General features: G+C 42.0%; 1 protein-coding gene across 2 annotated transcripts in view; it reads left to right on the top strand.

The window, feature by feature from the left end:
- The first annotated feature begins 4,203 nt into the window (after positions 1-4,203).
- Positions 4,204-20,513, top strand: part of LOC117778812 (zinc finger protein GLIS1) — a 38,185-nt gene continuing 21,875 nt past the window's right edge. For both annotated transcript variants that reach the window (XM_034614633.1, XM_034614634.1), the window contains exon 1: positions 4,204-4,317. The gene's annotated coding sequence lies outside the window, so the exon portion shown is untranslated. The remainder of the gene's footprint in view (positions 4,318-20,513) is intronic.

The following is a 20,513-nucleotide window of genomic DNA, read 5'->3' as shown; positions in this document are numbered from 1 at the left end:
GAGCGGTCCGAGGGAGCGGGGTCGCCGAGCCGGTGGGTGGGATCGCGAGACATCCCTGCCCGCGCCGGTGTGACCTGGTGAGTAAAACTCACTCACCCGTTGTTTGTTTTTTTTGAAAGATCCTGCCTCCAGAAAACCTGCAGAGATTCAAACTCTGAGTTTCTCTGTTACTACTTTTTACATTTACTCAGAATTGAGGTACTTGTACTTCACCCGAGTATTTTCTTTTAATGTCATCTGTTAAATTAGAAATACTTTATTTACTTTTAATACTTTTACATTATTACAATCTGAAAACTTTAATTTGCTTTACAAATTAGGACAAAACATAAGATGAGGTAATAGAACTGAGATGCATCGTTAATTGATTAAACAACTAATCAGTAGGTCCACTTAAAGATGAAGCAATTCATTGATTAATGGATTTGTAAATCAACCATGAATAACTTATAATAATGTATTGATCATCGTTTTGATAATTATAATCCATTAAGTCATTTTCATGCAAAGATGCCAAAACTGTTCATGTCTCAAGCTTCTCAGATGTGAGATTTTGTTTTTTGTTTTTTCTTATTTAAACTTGTATTGACTTTTAATAATTTTGAGGTGTGAGTGTTGAGTCTCCGTAGAAAAATAGAAAACACATTTTCTAAATGGAAACTTTGGATCATAAATAAGCAACAGATCTCTGCTCATATGAAAGTAATTAGTGTCTGATTTGGACAAAAATTGTTATTCAATATTTCAAAATCACTGGATCTTGACATGAAAATCACACTGTACTTAAACATCCTTCTGAGAGAGGGACCCACTGCTGTATGAGCACGTTCAACCAGGGGAGGGGAGTGTTGCTATAAAGATAAATGACTGGTGATACTGGGACTGATGAAAAACTCAATCATTTGGCAGGTGTTGAAATATTTTGAAAGGAACAGTTCAGCCCAGCACATGAGTGACCTCCAGGCATTGTACTGTCCTCAGTGCAGCCCAGCTGTATGTGGTAGGAGAAGGAGAAGAAGATATTGCCTATATGGAATTTTTCATGTGCTCCTCAGATTACATCAGAGAGCGTTGAATATCTGGGATACTGCTCATGTGGGAGTGAAAGTCAATGAGAAGGGCATATATATTAGATATATTAGCAAAACAGTCATTAAAACGATTGTGAATCGACGTACAGGTACCATTAAGCAAAGTAGATATACAAGCTAACAAATACAGCCACAAAACATGACAAGAATACTGGGATTTAAATGACACAGGAAGACATTTGTACAGAAGTCCCCAACATGTAGGCACTGGTGAGAGGAGAGAAAGCCATTAACCCTCTGAGAATTGGTCAAACAGGATTAAATGATACACTTCATTAAATAGGCAGGCACCCAACTAGACTCTGCGAACACTGCAAAAAACCAGGAAACTGTCACTCATGTGATAATGGAGTGTAACAAATATGATGAACAAAGAAGGGAATGATGGTTTAGTTTTATTGAGTGAACATTCATATTCATTATTCTTCATCTTGTGACCTGTATGAAATGCAGCTATATCTGCTCACAACCCTCTGGAACAGGTTGCATATGTCTTTGGATCGTGGGCTGTTCATCAAATTCCCGTTTTCGAGGCTCTGGTGAAGTTAAACTATTCTCCCCTTCAATTAATCTGTCAATTATGTTGTTAAAATCATGTTTTGCATATAACCAACAATCAAAAAACCCCAAAGATTTCCAGTTCTCTTCCATATAAACCAGTTAATCGTTTAATTTGAGAATCAACACGTGTCTGAAACAATAAAACAATCATCAAATCAGTTGGGGGTTAATTTTCTCTTTAATGGACAAATACTGGACAAAAAGCAAAGACAACAAAAACACGTCTAACAGATTTTATGTGTCTTATTACTGTTAATGATATTACAATGCCCCCTCAGATTTACACTGGATTTACACATTCAGAATCCTAATTATATCAGACAAAACCCCTTATTCAAAACGTCATGTTAAAAACAATGGATGGAGCACACTCACTGCAACTAATCATCATTTCAAACTGATTTCGTTTGAATCATTGTTTCCAGTGACACGTTCAGAGTTTATTTGTGTTTATTTGAGTTGATCTCATTCTACCGAAGGCGCTTTTTCTCACCGCAGACATTTTGATACGTCACAGTAGGAAAGGCACAGATGTAGTTAATAAAGTTAATGGAGGCTCAATTGCCTTTTAGCTGCTTCAGCTCCGGGGTGCTTGTATTGTTCATGCTGCCTCGCACTGTCACACTGTCAGGTCTTACTGGGACACTTGGAAAGAACAGGGCCATTGTTAATGTTATTAGTAACAACTGTTCTTTCCCTGCTGTGACAAGATGAAATGTCCGCAGTGAGAAGAAGAGGCTTTCTTAATATTTCCGAATGACTTTACTGCACCTGAGGAGGGAGAGAGACAGGATGGCAACTGAGAGAAAGCAGTCCCAGCTGTTTTCTGTCTCCAGTTAGGAGATGAAACCCTCGACAATGTCTCAATTTTTCACGGAGAATATGTTCTTTTGTTGATTGTTTTCCCCCCATCTGGTTTCGCTTTGAGCGGCGTCCCAGAGGACTTGTTTACAGCTCTTTGCATCATCTCGGGAATCAGGAATACAACTCAGACTCTCAGTTTCCCTGTTGAATCAGATACGCAGATGAAAGCTTCCCTCTGTTTGTTTGCCTTCTTCGTGTGTTTCTGTTGGTCTCAACAGGGATGAGGTGAGGGTCAGGCGTTTGACAGGTTGTCACGCCGGATGCCCAAGTTCTGATGAGATTTCTGCAAATGTGGAAAAGGATTATATACTTTACTGATGTCAGCGCACGCAGCAAGGGGAGGGTGATATTTCCTATTAATTGCAGAGATACAATAGGAAATTCTGGAAAAGGTCAATGCTGAGCACAACAAACACACTAAGCTTAAAATTATAGGGATACCACTGGAAATAAAAATACCGTGAAGTGAAACAGGACCCATGTGAACCCACTATTAAGTACTAAAGACACTGTCAGTTATTATGTAGGAAAATTATTAAATCATAGGGGAGAGGCAGCTACAAACAGCAGGTTATATATATTTGCCTGGCATTTGTTTTCGCTTACATTTGAACAGATTGTAAGTTTGTTGTTTTACTAACGGACATTTCAATATGAAATCAGCAGGGGCCCGAAAAAGTCAACCACCAAACTTTTGATTAATGAGGGACTCACTTTCAATGCTAAGCTGCACACATGCCACAGTTTGTTTGAGCCCGAGGAAAGAAGGAAAATTTATGTGATGCCATTAAAAATGTATCAAGAAGTTGAAAAAATAAATCACTGTAAATCTGAAACCGAATATTAATGATTTATGACCATGTTTTTTTATAAATATTGATAAAAGGGGATCAATACGTGGATCGAAGTCACACGCAGGTCTGAGTTGCTTCACTCATACGACTCCTTTAGGGCAGAAATAAATAAATACAAAAGAACATAATTGAATAAACACACAGTTATGTCTTTATGATTAAAGTCACTCGTACCGTACCAGCAAAATCCAATGTTACAAGTCACTTAAAGTTAAGAACTATTGCTCGTCATCTTTCTGTGAAATGATGAAAATACCAACAGACTCTTTTTTTGTCTCTTTCAGAATAAACTTATCATAGTAAAACTTTCCCCAGTAGAAAGTGATATGTGTATGTATATGTATATGTGTATGTGTATGTGTATGTGTATGTGTATGCATATGTCAGCTATGTGTATGTATAGGCTATATGTGTATTGTATTGTTGTACTTGCCAATAAAGTTTATCGAAGCTCTCCCTTAAAAAGAACAAATAATTCACTCTTATGAAAAGGGCTGTAAAGAGCTGCAGGCACTGTTCTTACTTTGAGACAGACAGACAGACAGACAGACAGACAGACAGACAGACAGACAGACAGACAGACAGATAGACAGACAGGTAGGTAGATAGACAGACAGACAGATATATAGATAGATAAATAGATTAAAGACAGACAGGTAGATAGATAAATAAATTGATTACAGACAGACAGACAGACAGACAGACAGATACACAGATACACATACATACAGATAGATCGATAGAGAGACAGACAGATAAACTGAACTCATTCTCATTCTGTTGATTAGGAAGAAAAAGGGGTGTGCGTGCGTGTCACAGTGCACGCGCGCAGCGGAGCAGATGCAGCCAGTCGGGCGCGCGCTGCGGAGACGGTGGGAAGCACAGTCCGCGTGCAGCCTGCGCGAGGCTCAGACGGACCCACGAGCCGTGGACGATGACACGAGACGGTAAGAAGAGCTGTGTTTTTAAAAATCGAGCTGAGGAACATGTGCTGTTTGTTGTGTTGTAGATGTAAAACCTTGCTTTCATCCAGATTGAATGCTTTTTTATTCATGAATTACATCAACACCCAATCTGATGAATTAACTTTATTTCTTCAGATAATATAATACATCAGTTTAAATGCAGTTAGTTGTGTGTGAGTATACTTTATAATGACAGGAGCCACTGTTTGGTGGATGAGCAGTAACATCTCCTAACACTGACCTGTCAGAGTTCATGATGAATGAGGAAAGATCCTCAGGCTCAAGAAAACACTTGGACAAACCTCCACCTTTGGTTAAGAGATGGTGTCATCGGCTCTGATTACACAATAACTGGCTTTTATTGTGCAACCAGGATTTTTTAAGAAGGCAATTATTAGACACGCTGGTATATACTGCAGTGAACTCTTACCCAAATGGTTCCCTGTGATATTTTTCCCTCTTATTGCTTGTGGGACTCTTCCTTTCCACTCCTCTGCAGTCCACTGATTTATGTAATGTAGCTGGAATGAGAAGTGCTGCGCAGGGGGTGGAAATCTGGCTTAGTGAGAGTCGAACAGATGAGGAGGCTTGTTTTAATCATTAGTCTCATGGTATCACTGACATGGAGCTTGTGCTGGGGAATCGGGGTTTATGGTCACAGGCATGGGCCCGAGTTCCCATTGCACAGAGGTGTGTGCAGCGAGGTTTGAATCACACTTAATTTTTATTATTTACCCAATTCTATCTCATGTGGCTGTCGCAGCAGCAGTAAATAAGTTGTGTGCTGTTCCGTAAAAGCACAATATTGCCCTTATATGCCACTGGGGGGGGGGGTTGATCAGGTTGTTGATCAATACCAGCGACTCAGCGATTATTTTAACAGATGCTCAGATTGTTTGTTCAAGCGCTCGGATGGAGCAGGGCGAGCCAAGATTTGTTTCGCCCTGAAATATTGTTTGCCCTGGCACCGCGCGATCGCCTCGATTTCACACCAGGGGAAGAAAAGAATAAAAAGCATTTCAAATTTTGAGGACTGTTTTCCTATCGCTGACTTTTCAAAATGTAAACAACGGTTTCAAAACATGTCATTGGGTTTCAAGTGGAATTACGAGCCTCAAAGCCGGATCGTTGGTTCTATACAAGATGTGAGGCGTAACAATATTTGGCTTTAATTTAGTGGATGTTGCATGTGGCAAATATTTAAACATTCAACAAGTAACATGAAATGAGGCTACGCTGCCAGAGAAACGACTTTTAACACAACACTCCTGCTGATTCTTGACCTTGGGATCAACAAAACAACCTCGTCATGTGGTCGTTGACGTGCTTGCTCGTTCTTGAGCTGTCAGTCATGCCACATGGACTTCATCAGGGTGTTCCCCCGCTGACAGTGTTCAAAGTTTAAAACTCATTCTCGGCCTCAGAAACAGCAGCTGTGATATCGTCCAGCTCTTGATTTTCAATGATCACTACAGGTTAAACAACGACGCTCGACCTTCTCGACCTTAGAATCAGGCGTTTTGACAAAATCCTTTTCCAACTGAAGGTCCCGCTTCAACTGCAACTGCATCTCTTGGCCTTCGTCAGCGAATTCAGTGTGGTAAGTTGTAAGAGTTTGTTTATCACTGTATGTTCAGAAGCAAGAAGGTTCCCGGTTCAAATCCCGGCTGGGTTCTTCCTGTGTGGAGTTTGCATGTTCTCATGTTTTCTCCAGGTACTCCAGCTTCCTCCCACAGTCCACAGACGTGCTATGGGGTAAAGTTATTGGAGAGTCTAAGTTGACCGTAGGTGTGATTGGTTGTTTGTCTCTGTGTGTCGGCCCTGCGATACGCCGGCGACCTGTCCAGGGTGGACCCCACCTCTCGCCATTTTCCAGGTGGTGTCCATCTTAACTTGATCTTTGGTACACGGTTCTGGTCCATTCATTCTGTCCACGTCTGATCTCTAGCACCACACTCTGGCTCTTAGTCTTCTGGTGAAGTCAACAGTTACCTTCCTCAAGGTTGTAACTTCTTGTAAAGTAAAGACCTTTACAAGTAGTTAGCTTAGCATAAAGACTGGAAACTAGGGGGAACGGCTAGCTTCTCTCTGTCCACACTTCAGCACGAAACAATTGTGTAAAGCAGCTGATGGAAACACCTGCTGAGCCAAATCTTCTCCTTTTGGCAATTTGATCAAGACTGAAGTAACACTTGGATGGAAACAACTCATTAGTGTAATTCCCTCGGGTGGCCAGTAGAGGTAATATACAGTCAAGGCCTTGTCGCTAATGCCTCTTTAATACTTGTGTTTATATTACGTAGAGCGAGATGACCTAATGTATTTAATGAAGGTTTCGAAGTCACACAGAGACTCGGGTCATATGGGACGTATTAGTGTTAGGCAAGAAAATAAATGTACTTTCTCTTACATAAATATTTGTGACCATGTGAGTCTAAATTGGTCAAAATCCGATCTCCTGCCTGTTGGAGCTCGACAGCCCTGTGTGTTCACCGCGCTGATGAAACGGTTCGCCTGGTGTTTTTTTCACAGCCGCCAGGTCCCCACATACCTTTCATGGACATTAACTGTGATTGCCCTACAAGCAGAGCTCGTTTTGGTTTGGTTCAGAAATGTTATTCCTGGCCAGAGGTGCGAGCTCTTTTGCAACACCGAGGGTGACACAGCTGGGTAATACGACCCGCTGAGCATCGGAGGTAACGGTTTCGACATTGTTTCTGGTGAGTGCTGTATGGCCGGTGTACTGCGGGGGCCAACGTCCTCTTAAATTATGTTTACTTGGAAAATTATTACAACTCCCAGAACTTTTCTTCTGAGCACAGTCCAGTGAATTAGTGGGATTATAGAAGTTCCAGTTAATACATGGAGGGCAGTTTATCGCTATGATCATAAACTCCAGATTCTTGCTCGGGGTAATTCTCACAATACATGAATGGAAAACCAATGTATTGAAGAAGTGTGTGTGTGTGTGTGTGTGTGTGTGTGTGTGTGTGTGTGTGTGTGTTTGGCTCAGGTTTGAATCCATATTTTAGTTTCAGGCAAACATTTTTTTTTTCATCTTCTTGGCTGAATGATTCATTGATTTACTGCTGGATTTTCATCATATCCTTTAATTAAAGCTCCAACACCACAATGTAAAAATAAGACATAAGTTTAGGGCCTGTGTTGAGGTTTAAATGAAAAGTATTGCATGACCTGATTTTCACGTTGTTAATTGGTTGATTTATTGTTGCAGGTGATCAGCTGTGTCCTTATTAAGGGGCAGCATCCTTCAGAGGACGAGGTCTACGCAGTCTACAAAGGTCACGTCTCTGTAGACTCTGTAGACTGTGTAGACTGCGAAGGCCGAAACCAAAATGAGACTCTGATCAGCGGAGGATTTCTTATTTGTCACCATCTTAAAGTTGTACCTTTAATTAGCAGTTTGGCCGTCAAATCCCTACTGTCTTCCCTTGTTGATTTAACACTTGTGCCATCAGCTATTTGATTGACTCGAAGTGTGATACGTGAAAAACTAAAGATCTCGGACTCTGACTTTGATGTTTGCCGCCACGGTGTCTTTTTGAAAAGCGATTAATCACCGGCGCACAATGAGTCCTGTTACAGGTTGGCCCCAGAATGATCCACCCTTTGGATCCTTTGTTTCTCGGAAGAGAAAGGACGCATTTGAAGGAGCTTAGTTTCACCGCTGTGTTGCAATCATATTCAAATGTGGCCTCCGCAGGATGCGGCCCCTGAATTGGGACACTGCCTCTGACCTTTTCATGAGCTGTGCTGTCCAGTTGTTGGGATGTTTGCAGCCATGAATAATTCTCTTAGGTTCTGGGAACTCAATCCCTTTAAGTTAATCACCATGTTTCCTTCATACTGATGCACGTGCAGATAGAGATATTTACAGGAAATGATGGGAGAGAGAGATGTGTGTAAAACTCCAAGGCTTCGCCGATCAGCACGTAAATGTGGTGAACATCACCACTTTCTGATAAGGGACCGTTTATACAGGGTTTATAAACTAATTAGTGGATTTGTTAATGGTTAACAAGTCACTTATTCTTCATAGATCTGTGATAAAAAAAGTTATGATGAACTTTTGTGTTGCCAGATTGTGGAAAATCCACCTCAAGCACAAAACATTTCTTCTCTTTCTTGTGAGACTCCTTCATCCAATGAATTTAAGTCCAATATTCACTCAGTTTTTTTGCTTCAAATCAATAAATGGGATTTTGCTCCTTAGCTGCTCAAGTGTCCAAAGTGTTCACTAGTTGGCTGGTAAGATTTTCTGTTTGCTGTTTGGTGCCGAGCAGGTAACTTACGGTTTAGAGCTTTTTGAGAGAGCTGAGAGCGAACCAGAAAATGAAAGTGTTGGGCGGTAAAACCAAAACAATGATTCAAAATAGACCCAGAGAGAGTTGAGCTGCAGAGCTGCTTATATGTCACAGCTGGTTTGTCACTTTGAGAAGCCTCTTTCATATCAGTCACTTCATCTATTATTAAAATAAACAAAACTGACTGTCTTTGCACTCCTGCAGGTTAAGACCCTTTAAAAGCCACTTCACTCAGTTGAATCCAGCTTGATAAAAACTGTTGATTTTCTGTTCCCTGCGCGTTTATATGTTAGAAATGGGGACACAAGGCTTTTATAAAGGATAACACAATAAAGCTAACTCGTTTATTTCCCATGAGGTCCTCACTGGGAGGCTGGAGTTGCAGCAGCAAGGGAGTTGAGAGTTTGATCAAATCAATACAACAGCAATTAAGAATATTGCAGCATATTGTTGATATTGCTAAACAAGCAGGAATAGTCCAAGAAAAAAACGAGGAAATTAGTATTTTAAATTCAATGTATATGTCTCGCAGGGCTTAGAGCCACGGCCAGTAGCAACGTCATGTTCTGCTTTAGTTTGTCTTGGGACGCGTGTTCACCACACCAGACTCAATGTAGAGGCAGTTGCTGTTCTAAAGTTAAATATTATTGCTGGGAGTCACCTAAGACTAACATGCAAGCATAACAAATACAGCAGTTGAATTAGAGTGATCTGTCAAGATTAATGACTTTGCGCAGAATCTGTGCCGCAGACGTGCAGGCACAGATTCCCCTCGTTTCATCCACTGCTGCAGGAATTTTACACTTCAGAGTTTTCAGGGAGAATCAAAGAGGGATTTCAAAGAGTTGTGGGGCCGCGCTGGAGACGCAGGGACGATGTTGACCAGTGGGTTTTCAGTGATTGTTGGTTTGTGGAGTTCAGAGTGTTGTTTTGGCTTGAACACATGTTGTAAAGTTACGATTGCAGCCCGGGCCAACTGTGTGTTTTGGAGTGCAAATCTTTTTAATAAGCCTTTTTTCTTTTCTTATTGTACTGTCCTGGCTCCACTCGCTCCCCTCTCATCCCACATGAATTGGCAGTTTGATTCCATTAATTTCACTGTCCTGTGGAGAGAGCTATTGTTATTTGTTAGCCGTGGTTTGGCACAACAACGTGAGCCTGACACAACCGCAGCCTCGGCGGACATCTTTCCCCTTTTTATACATCCTCCTCCATTTCTCTACACATAAATGAATAAGTGAACACAGGCACCTGTGGTGGTTTTTACTGTAATTAACAGTAGTTAACTGTTTATACCACAGGTAGAGTTTATTTTCTTAGCGTACAGTAATTACAGTGTGAAGTTTTCACATGGAGAACATATAAGAACATTTCTGTAACAGCTTTTAATGTTTTCATTATAGTTGAGTTCAAGACAGATGTGAAGAGACGTTTAAATCTTCACTGTAAAAACTATTGCTTAACTTCCTTAAGTCCTAAAGTGGAGGATTTTGTTTGAATACAGTTGGGAACACATGCGGTGGCTGAGGCTCAGGAGGTAGAGCAGGTCAATCCACTGACCAGAAGGTCGGTGGTTCCATCCCCAGCCCCTTAAGTCTTCATGCTGAAGTGTCCTTGGGCAAGACACTGAACCCTAAACTGCCCCTGACATCTGTGTGTGGTGGAAAAAGAGCCGCGTGTGGAGATGCTGTGTGAATGTAGCTTGTAAAATCATTTAGACAAAAAAATGTGCTTTAGAAATGTAGTACATGTAAGATTTCATTTATAATAATTAAATGAAAATAAAAGTAAAGTAGAAAGAGCTTTAATATAAAAAAAATAATAATACAATACTAGAAACTTATAAAATGTAATTACAGCATAAAAAGCAGCAACATAAGAGCACAAATGTAAGAATAACATGTTACAGATGAGAGCAAATGATGAAATGATTAAAACGCTCAGTAAGAGCAGAGCTTGATTAAAAAGTAAATAAACAAAGACAAATAAAAAGTCGACATGCTGACGTCTCTACTCGCTGCAGACAGAGAGTGAGCAGCTGTGCCGTGGAGAGAGAGGACTTCTCTCTGTAGCCGTGTTTTTCTACAATATTTACACAACTATTTCTGTCACTTCATGTGCGAACATCCAAGTGCAACACTGTGAATGTTGGTTTGAGGAGCGAGTCTGAAAATATGCTCAATTATCCCCTGATTTAAAATACAGAGCATCTCCCTCCTCTTTAAAACCACCTCAGCTTTTCAATATTTCCAGTTTGGCCTTTTAGAAGAACTGCAAACACGTTTAATCTTCAGTGTCAAACAACAAGTCTCACAAACTAACCCTGACAACAGCTTTAAGTGACTTATAGAAACTTCCCGAGTTAATTTCCTCACTAACATGAAAATATCCGATAGTGAATTTCTGCCGATTCCCTCCGTGAGCACATTAACACTCAGGAAACAGGATCTTTATCCAATCTCAGAAGATCTAAGTGTAAATTCATCCAAGAAGCATTTAAGACAGATTGAAATCTGATTCCTCAAACCACCTCTGGAGGTGGATTTAAACTCTGTATTCCAGATGTTGAAAAGGTTGAAAATGCATCTGTCTCTCTCGAATGAATCTCTTCCTCTGCCATAGTGTCACTGTTCTGAATCAGTATCAACTGTCTCTCCAGGGTCGAACTCCTCTCTCTGTATGTTAACTGCAGCACATTTCTCTTTTTGTCTTTTTTAGCTCTTTAGTTAATCCGTTTTGACCACTTGGGGGCGATAGGAGGAGCAGAAAACACAAAACTGACTTATAATAGTAAAGTATAAAGAATATATTAAACGTATAAAGTTGTCGTGGTGAACATCCGTCTATAATATCACTGAAATTAGATATTCAACAGAATCAGTGATTTCTACATAGACAATCAAATACAAGGAACTCGGAGCTGTGGTTCTGAGTTTATCTGATCCCTGGTCAGTTTAATCCCTGGATCATCCGTCGGGTGAGAGCACAATGAGTCAGAGTCTGTGCAAATGTTAAAGATGAGAATAATTCAGGCTTGTGTTTGTGACAGTTAATGAATAGTTGTTGGCTGAGCAGCTATTGTTGTTACTAAACTACTAGAGCGTGGGAGTTATTATGCTTCATCTGGCTGTTACCAAACAGCTGGGCCGAATCCAAATGTCCAGATTTCACCACATATGCTGATTCACAGACTTTAGAATCCCAGGACGCCAATGGGATCTGACAAATCCACAATTCATCAAGTCCACAAGGGACTTTGAGCAAACTTTCTGCAGACCGGAGCGCTCCCATTGGTCTGAAGGTTATTACAGATCAATGGTGACCTGTAACAGTGTGGAAAGAATAAAATATCAATAATACATTTTAATATTTTTATAGTCAAGAGATGATGATGCAGGATAATATCTTAAATCAAAGACATCATTCATAAGTGAAAAAAACAATCAAGTAAAAGTTAGATTTGAGGGATGAAGTTTATTCAGCCAAAAAGATCATTTAAACTTGTCTTGCCAATAAGATGGAATCAAGCTCTTAATATAATTTTGAGCCTCCCTGTCGTGGGCCTGCCTCTTCCCCTCAGCACAGCTCCTCCGTGCCTGTTGTGTGAAACTGATTTTCCCGTGACATCATGCGGACGAGTGCTGGAAAGTGTTGCCTGACTAATCTACTGGCTAAAAAACTAATGAGTCACCAAGCACACACTATAAAAAGACCCCTGGATGTAGAACATAATCTACTTTCAAAAGCTCTCTTAGACCAAATACCACCCAAAAACTGTTTGGAAAGACACGCTGGAGTCGGCCAGTGCCCACCACACCAGACTCCGTCCCCCGGCAAAGAGTTTTAACAGACGTCTAGTGAAGCTGCTCCTATTTCAAGACGCTGGCAGACAGGCCGCCGGAGTCCGAGTGGAGTCTATAGGCCGCCGCCGCCGCCGCCGCTGCTGCTGCTGGCCGCTCGGCTGTATCTGGTTCACGGGCTCCGCTCACACTGTCTTGTGGTTTGGACTGGGCCGCTGTCATTTCACTGGAATTTCCTGCCATCTGCACTCGGCCCGGGTTTCTCACAGATTCGCACCTGCTTGTAAACGTTGAGGTCGGCCAGGAGGAGAGGACGCAGGGATAGGTGAGCGCTGACGGAGCCGGTCTGAGAAGTAACTCAATGAAAAGGGAATTGTTTGGAAAGGACGTGGAGACACAAAGATGAGATAATGGGTTTTAACACTGGCCCACTGGGACAATAAATAACATATTAAATTGTATTCTGTGATTTGTTTAAAAAGAGGTCTTAAAAAGGTTTACATTCGTAGAAATTCTGAGGACTTTAGTCTAATTTAAAAGAAAGTGTTGGTATAAATTAGTCAGTATGGAAAATTTACGTTTTTACACTTTGGTCTTTCTAAGGATTAAACAATTCTGATATAACATATATTTATTTGTGAGCTTTAAAAGTTAAAGTTTCTTACATTCAGACAGAGCCAGGCTTGTGTGTGTGTGTGTGTGTGTGTGTGTGTGTGTGTGTGTGTGTGTGTGTGTGTGTGTGTGTGTGTGTGTGTGTGTGTGTGTGTGTGTGTGTGTGTGTGTGTGTGTGTGTGTGTGTGTGTGTGTGCGCGCGCTCAACCTGAAGCAGTGATGAGAATCTTGACGACAGCTCATAACAAGTTTAGTAGAAAATGGACAATGCCCAGTTTTTATATTCAGGCCCATCCAGTGAAAATAAACACTGTCAGCTGCTGTTAACTCGGAGATTGCACATTTCTAAAAGTGCTATTTGGAGAATGAGGGATCTCAGCATAGAGGAAGAGCCCCGGGAGTATCAGTGAGTCTAAAGTTAATATCCACAGAAACTTCACACCGGGATGAAATGCCTGAATCCTGATTCCACAACACGTTTCTTATTTTGAGCAACACGAGTCTGCGTGGTTCAGTTTACTTTGACCCAAAATCTGACACGTGCCAAACAATTGTTATCTGGCCACAAATAGCCAAACAGGGTTATTACACATCAGTATGAAAATCGAATTCACCAAAATAAGAGAGGATATTTTAGCGCCGCAGACACAACAAGAGTTTAACAAAGGGACACGGTGCAGCCGCATGGATCGTGTCAGACGGGGTCACAGCCCGCTGAGTCTAAACAGGGTTTAAAAAATGAAAATGTGTCAGGGTGGACACAACTGTTGATGTTACACGTGAGTGGATTTCATCTCCGCCGAGGCCCAAAAGTCCCTTAAATGTAACCAATCTGCACCAAATTCCACACACTCACAAATATCAGTCCCCTAAATATGCCAGAATTTCATATTGCAAACTGGCCAACAGCCGTGAGATCATGAATTCACATGATTTCGTCGTAAGCTTCAGTTCTGTATTGTTACATCTCCTATTTAAATTTGGATTAGGTGCATGAAACCGTCCATCATCAGTTGACATATTTAAAGAAGAAGAAAGAAAAATACGAGGACTGTTTAATACTAATATGAAGTCTGCATGAACAAAACCCATCGAGAACGTGTGACTGAAACACGAAATGTGGAAAAAACGACATATCACACAATGTCAATATAGGAAATAAATCCCTGGATCCGCCCCCTGGTCGGGATCGGCACCAGAACGTAATGGGTTCTTTCCTGACCTGTCGCGCATTCTTCCACCAGGTTTCATGGAAATACGTTGTTTGTTTTTGTGTAATCACACCAACCATCCTTGAAAAGTGTTGAGCTCGAGACTTTCTCTCCTCCTGACATGTTATAATAAACACGTTATCAAGACTGAGAGAGTGGGAACACCGCGGACTACGTTGCCAGAACTGATCCGATCCGATCGGTATCATCTCCGTGGGATTTATTCAATAACCATTTACACTGGTCTGACATTTACGTTTGAACTGGATCTGGGGTTTTCACAGATTAGCTCTTCTCTAAGGGACCGAGCTCTCTCGCTAAACCTCGGCCTTGAGAGCATTTATAATGTCAAAAACACTCCGCTGGATCTCAAACTTTGGCAAAATGGAAAAAACAGCAAAGCAACGAGCGTCGTCTTTTGCCGCCTGCATCATCTCCGCCTCGTCCAGCTGGAGTATCGATATAACCGAGGATGGAAGAGTAATACCTCTTGTGTCGGAGCTTCGCATTCCTCACTTCAGTTTCCACAGTGCTCAGTGGTTTTGTCACTTCGACAGAACTCTCCTTTGAGCAGAGCCTCAACATGTAGACATTGAGGCTGTGTCTTTATTGGCACCGCTGCTGCTGGTGCTGCTTCAGACGCCTTCACGTTGCCTCCTCTTCATTACGCCCGATCGCTCGCTTGGTTTGCTGCAGAGATTTCTACTTGTTTGGAAAATCTGTCATCAGCACCTTTCGCACGCTCGCCCTCCGCAGACTTGGCCGCGAGGAGGAGACTGGCACGCCGAGCCGTCAGGTTCAGAGACGAGGTGGCAACTTCCAGCCCTGTGGCCCTCACCAGTGGCATTAACCAGACCCCAGACTCCCAGTACACCTGGCAGGGGCTGAGTGCCCGCTGGTGTTTCTGCACCCACGCCGCGCTCGCAGCTCCAGGTCGACATGACGTAAACTGTCTCTGAAGGCTCCGTGTTCACTGGAGACCTTTCACATTTCACAGCTCTTAAACATGGAGTCGTTTCATCTGAGGTCTTTTTTATTGGATTTCAGTGCTTAGGGTTGATGCAACTCTTTAAAGGGAGAGTTCACCCAAAAATGAAAACTCATTATGTACTCACCACGATGCCGATGGAGCTTGAAACACTGTCGGAGTTTCAGGGGTAAACAGCGTTGCAGCCAAATCCAAAACAATTGAAGTAACCGGTGACCACTTCTTCAAATGTAAAAAACAACAGAAAAACCTACTTGAAGTGCCTCCATAATGCTCCTGTGGTGTCGTCTAAGTGTCTGTAAGCCCCGACATTCAAATTCAAGTGGAGACGGCGTCATTTTCTCTCGTTTTTTTGAAAAAGTAAAAAGGTCTCGTTCACCTCAGACAACAACAGTCTGTGTCTCTGCAGAGATTTCAGTGTCAGATCAGCAGCTTCAGGTTGAGCCTCAGTATAAATAAACGTTTCCGGAGGCTCCATCGCAAGATCGTCTCCTTGAACGTTCTCAGCTGAAGTCATTTGACAAGTCGTAAAATCCTTGACATCTTTTTCTTTACTGGTCAAAGGCAGAACAAAAACAGAACATGCTGCTCAGCTGTGATGCAAATTCATCATTTCACACAAAGTACGTCACGTGTTTGGAGAAACGTCATGTGACAGTCACAGCTGATTGACCTGCAGAAAATCCAGCTGCTCGTTCTGCTCCTATCTCCGAAATATGTTTAATCTGAGGACCTGACATTTAACCTTTTTGCATTTATTACTTTTTAATTTATATATGAGTTGGCACAGAATATAGTTTCCATAAATTCCACCGATGTTTGAACAGATGTGAAGCATGTGGTGATGCTTACAGATGCTTATATTGATTTTACGATGAAGTGCATTCAATGTGTGGCTGAGCAATATGACCAAAAATGTTATAAAGATAAAACCTTCACGATAACTGTAACTTTTCTTTCAGGTTCAAAGACAGATTTCTGCTCCTGAGTGAAGGTTGTGGTTTTAAAACTCTGATGTCAATCTGAGGTGCATCAATTATGATCAATTATGAGTTACATCTCCTCACTATGGCTGCTCACTGCGTAATACGTCACTATATTACTGCAGTAAAGAAAGAAAAACACTTTAAAAGTATCTTTTAAGATTTTATCACTGATGTAAGTGAGAGATTGGGGGCCTTATAAAACTTTACTGCTGATGGTAGCGAGAGATAACCGAAGAGACATTTCAGTTAATGCTTGGCTTCTTAACCCTGAAATCCAAAGTACGTGTCTAAAGTTACCCTCAGGGAATAACAGCTGGACGTTGGAGAATATTAAGAGGCATTGTGAAGAAGTTGGAGGTTGCAGCAGTTACAGCAGTTGCCTTAAACCTCAGAGAATCAGTGTTTTCTTTACACGGTCACTGGTTTGTTTTTCTCGACTGCTTGAAAAATGAAATAAGTCACACTCCTCTCTCCCTCACACACCGCTGGTGGTTTTGGAGCTGCACAGCATCTGCCAGCAGGAGTCTGTGGTCATACTGTAAATAACCAGGTGTGTAACTGTAAGAGTGTAAAGCAGGCGGCTGCTGGAAAATCACAAGTAGGTTTATTCATTCAATTTCCCCTGAATAAAAGAGCTCAACAAGTGGTCGTAAATCCTGATTTATTATCCCAACTGAAACAAACAGGATTGGGATTCACAGAATTAAACTATTTTGAAAACAGAGAGAAGTGAGAACTATGAACCTTCAGCCAACTTTCTGTGTTGCCATGGTACCGGTCTCCCATGTCTGTTTATAAAAACACAGGCGACAGTTGTGAAACTTGTTACGTAATTCACGTGTTTTCTTTTGTGCGCAGCCAAAGCATCTATTCTCTCGCAAACATATTGTCCTCACGTGAAATCTACTGCACCTGTGGGTGTTTCTACAAATACTGTCCCTGTGTATTTTTTTTTTAAATCCAGGAACTAAGATATATGACACATGTTTTTCCTCTTAAACGTAAGAAAATATCACATTATTTATGTCTAAATAAATAATGAAAAGCAGTTTCAGGAGTTATGACAATTGCATAGGGGTCAGTTATCTTATTTTGATAATGATTAGTTGACAACTGGTCTGTATTCTACCATATACACAACATGAACCATGCCACCTTTGCATTTAAGCTAATCTGCGATGCCTCTTCCTGCAAATGGCAAAAACTAAACTGTTTACATGCTATACGTCGCTTAAGTCTTTTCTTAATTGACGCAAATGTGGCTAAAGTGTTTTCAAACCTTCGCCCATCAGCAGATGTGAAGCAACGTTAGCTTTCATTCTGAGTTTTGTTTGTGTCCACCTGATGAATAAACACCGACTCTCATTTCTACCTCTGTTTTGGTCTCCACCAGCTCCAGAGGAGAACATCTGGCTCTTTAGCCACTAAATGCTCCACAGTGCTCACTGGCTGTTTGCGTACGTTCTGTGCTGGGCCGGTCGCCTCGCGGACAGCGGGCTCATCCCGGTCAATTCCCTGAAACAGCTGTCCTCAGCAGTTGCGAGTGAAACAAAACTTATGGGCTGTAAAACCCCAAATAATGAGCTGAAACACATTTAGAGTGAGCTCAGTACGGTCACGCTCAGGGGAGCCGCTGCCGGGTGATAATTCTTTGCCGTAGCTTCATCTCTGTTGTAACGACACAGGTCCGATGAGATGATGGCCACGCTTCGCACAGATGTTGCTGAAGATTTATTCCAGTCTTTCTTTCTCTCTGTCCTCAGTAGACACTGTGAAAACTACGAGAAAGTCAAAACACGTATTAAAGTGCAGGTTGCCCAATCTTTTTATCGTCTCTCCAGCAAACGTCCAACGATAAAAACACAGAAAAGAATGTAAATCAAATGAAAACGCTGAAAGGATGTAAATCCATCGCAGCGTTATACACACATGTATACACACATACTACATGTATACACACATACTACATGTACTGTATGTACATTGATTCATGACTCTTAAAGCCAGAATCCACACATTTTAAAATTATGAACCGGAACATGAGCAGAATATGTCTCAAGCGCACAAAAGATCTAGCTTCAATATTTACAGGGACATATTTTACACAGGTTTTACAATCACAGTTGATTCATTGTCAATATTCGATATCGATTTGTTGCTGCACCCCTTAAAAACGTAACATTTTCTCGTACTCGTGATAAAAAAGCTCATTTTCTCAGACAAGTTGCGTTCACTTGCACCTGATGAACCAAACTTCTGCTTCACTCGTCCACAACACAAAACAATGAGTCTCTATATTTTCAAAATTCCTCTGTACAATGTAAGTTAAATACAGTAAATAGATAATGACAGAATCTAACATTTTCCTGCATTCACGCAAATTCAGCGTTTACTCTAAATCCTCCCTGACGCCTCTATAACAGCGAGGATTATTTGGGAAGAATAGGACGAGGGGAAACTGCCTGTTCACGTTCCGCCGGTCAATCTGTTTCCCATGTTTCAGTTCAACCAAAACGTTTGCAATTCAAGAACCAAAGTGCTTATTGTTGAGACAACTACACATTTGCTTGTCCTGAGACGCCACAGCTGTGTTTAGCTAACCTCAGCAAGTGAGTCTTTAAAAGACACCACATGAGATGATCCTGCTCTTTTAAAAAAGTTCGCTGGCTCGGTTGAGGCTTTGTGGGACACTTTTCTTAGTTTTAACTGTCTGACTCTTCTTTTTGGAAAATCACCAAAGCGGTTTGTGAACAGACACTGCTAAAAACAAATCCCCAGGTTTTTTTTTCGTGTGTGCTATATTTGCTGCTGGACTTCGCTTCGCCGGATTGATGTTGTTTACATGCAGAGTGTGACGGTGTTTAGAGGAAACACACGAGATGGTTCATCAGAGTTACTCTCAGATTGAATCCGATGTTTTGTTTGCATCTGAAATCCCACAGTTTGCCCTCAAAACTCTAATATTGGTTTAAACTCTCAAAGCCAACAGGTACTTGGTTTGCAATCATCACATTTAAAACACACCAAACCACATGTACCATTAATCCTGCTCAACCCGTTGACACGCAGACACATCGCAGCCTCTCTAATTAAGATTCAACCACAGTTCCCATGACTCTGCTGGGGGGGGGGGGGGGGGTGAACTCCAGCGACTTACTGGAAGGATCATAAAACTAAAACCAGACTATACCAGGAAACTATGGGCCTGAACCTACACTTAGTGAGTCCTTCGTCAGCTAATATAACTACGGAAGAGAACTTACTCATCCTCGCAGCCATGTTGTTTTCTGACTCGTAAAATATCTGCGCTCACAAAAATCCCATTGAATCTTTCCGATGACTAATTACACGTGGCAGAGATGCTGCTGTAAATGAGATCATCAATATCTGGCGGACGGCAGAGAGCATCAAGCCTCCTCCAATAAACACTCAAGGACTCGAGCACAGTGGAGCTTCTGTATGTGTGACAGGGGCGGTGGGGGCGGACTTCTGTTGGACCCGCCATTTTTCCAGCCTCCCTGTCCTGCATCACTTGCTCGCAGAGAGATGTGGTCCATTACTCGTCCCCTGCTAACAAGCATCTGGAGCAGGTTTCAGGCGACGGGCCGCCGCACAGCGCCCGGCTGTTTGCTGCAGGGGTGGCCTCCATGCCGGCCGCCATGAATCAGCCCCGGCTGTCACAGCAGCTCAGAGGAAACCAAATATACACTTTGCTGCAGCGTCGCAGTCCGAGACGTTTGATTGAAGCCTGCTGACACGGGGGTCGGAGGCGCTGTTTGTTTGGGCGTTACTTCATCCAAAGAAACGTCCCTCGCTCTGTTCGTTGTTGACGATTGAGCGCAGTGTTGCCGAGGGGTGGAAATGAGGGAGTAGGGACATTATTTTGGGGGGGGGGGGGGGGTTTCTGTTTCACAGCATGGCGAGTTGTCACAACAGCTGAGTCATAGCTCTGCAACAACACAATAAATCCGGAGTCAGTTCAGCTGAAAGCAGCTCACAGCAGCGTGGGAAGGAATTCGGTCAATTACTGGGAGAATTAATCAATCGTACAAACCAGAGGAGCAACAGTGAATCTGTGAGAATTGTTGTGTTGATCTTTTGGGCCTCAGGAGGAATCTGTGTGAAATACGTCACCTGAGTCAGCGTCGGCTTGGTCTGAAGGACTCCAAGTTCTTATGATCCTTAAAAAGTGTCCATTGCTTAGTGCGTTTTCACTATTTCACTTCAATTCGAGTACATTTCAAGAATTGATCCGT

This window comes from Hippoglossus hippoglossus, chromosome 17, assembly GCF_009819705.1.
Source record: "Hippoglossus hippoglossus isolate fHipHip1 chromosome 17, fHipHip1.pri, whole genome shotgun sequence".
Classification (NCBI taxonomy): Eukaryota; Metazoa; Chordata; class Actinopteri; order Pleuronectiformes; family Pleuronectidae; genus Hippoglossus; species Hippoglossus hippoglossus.
This window is presented reverse-complemented; position numbering and strand designations above follow the sequence as displayed.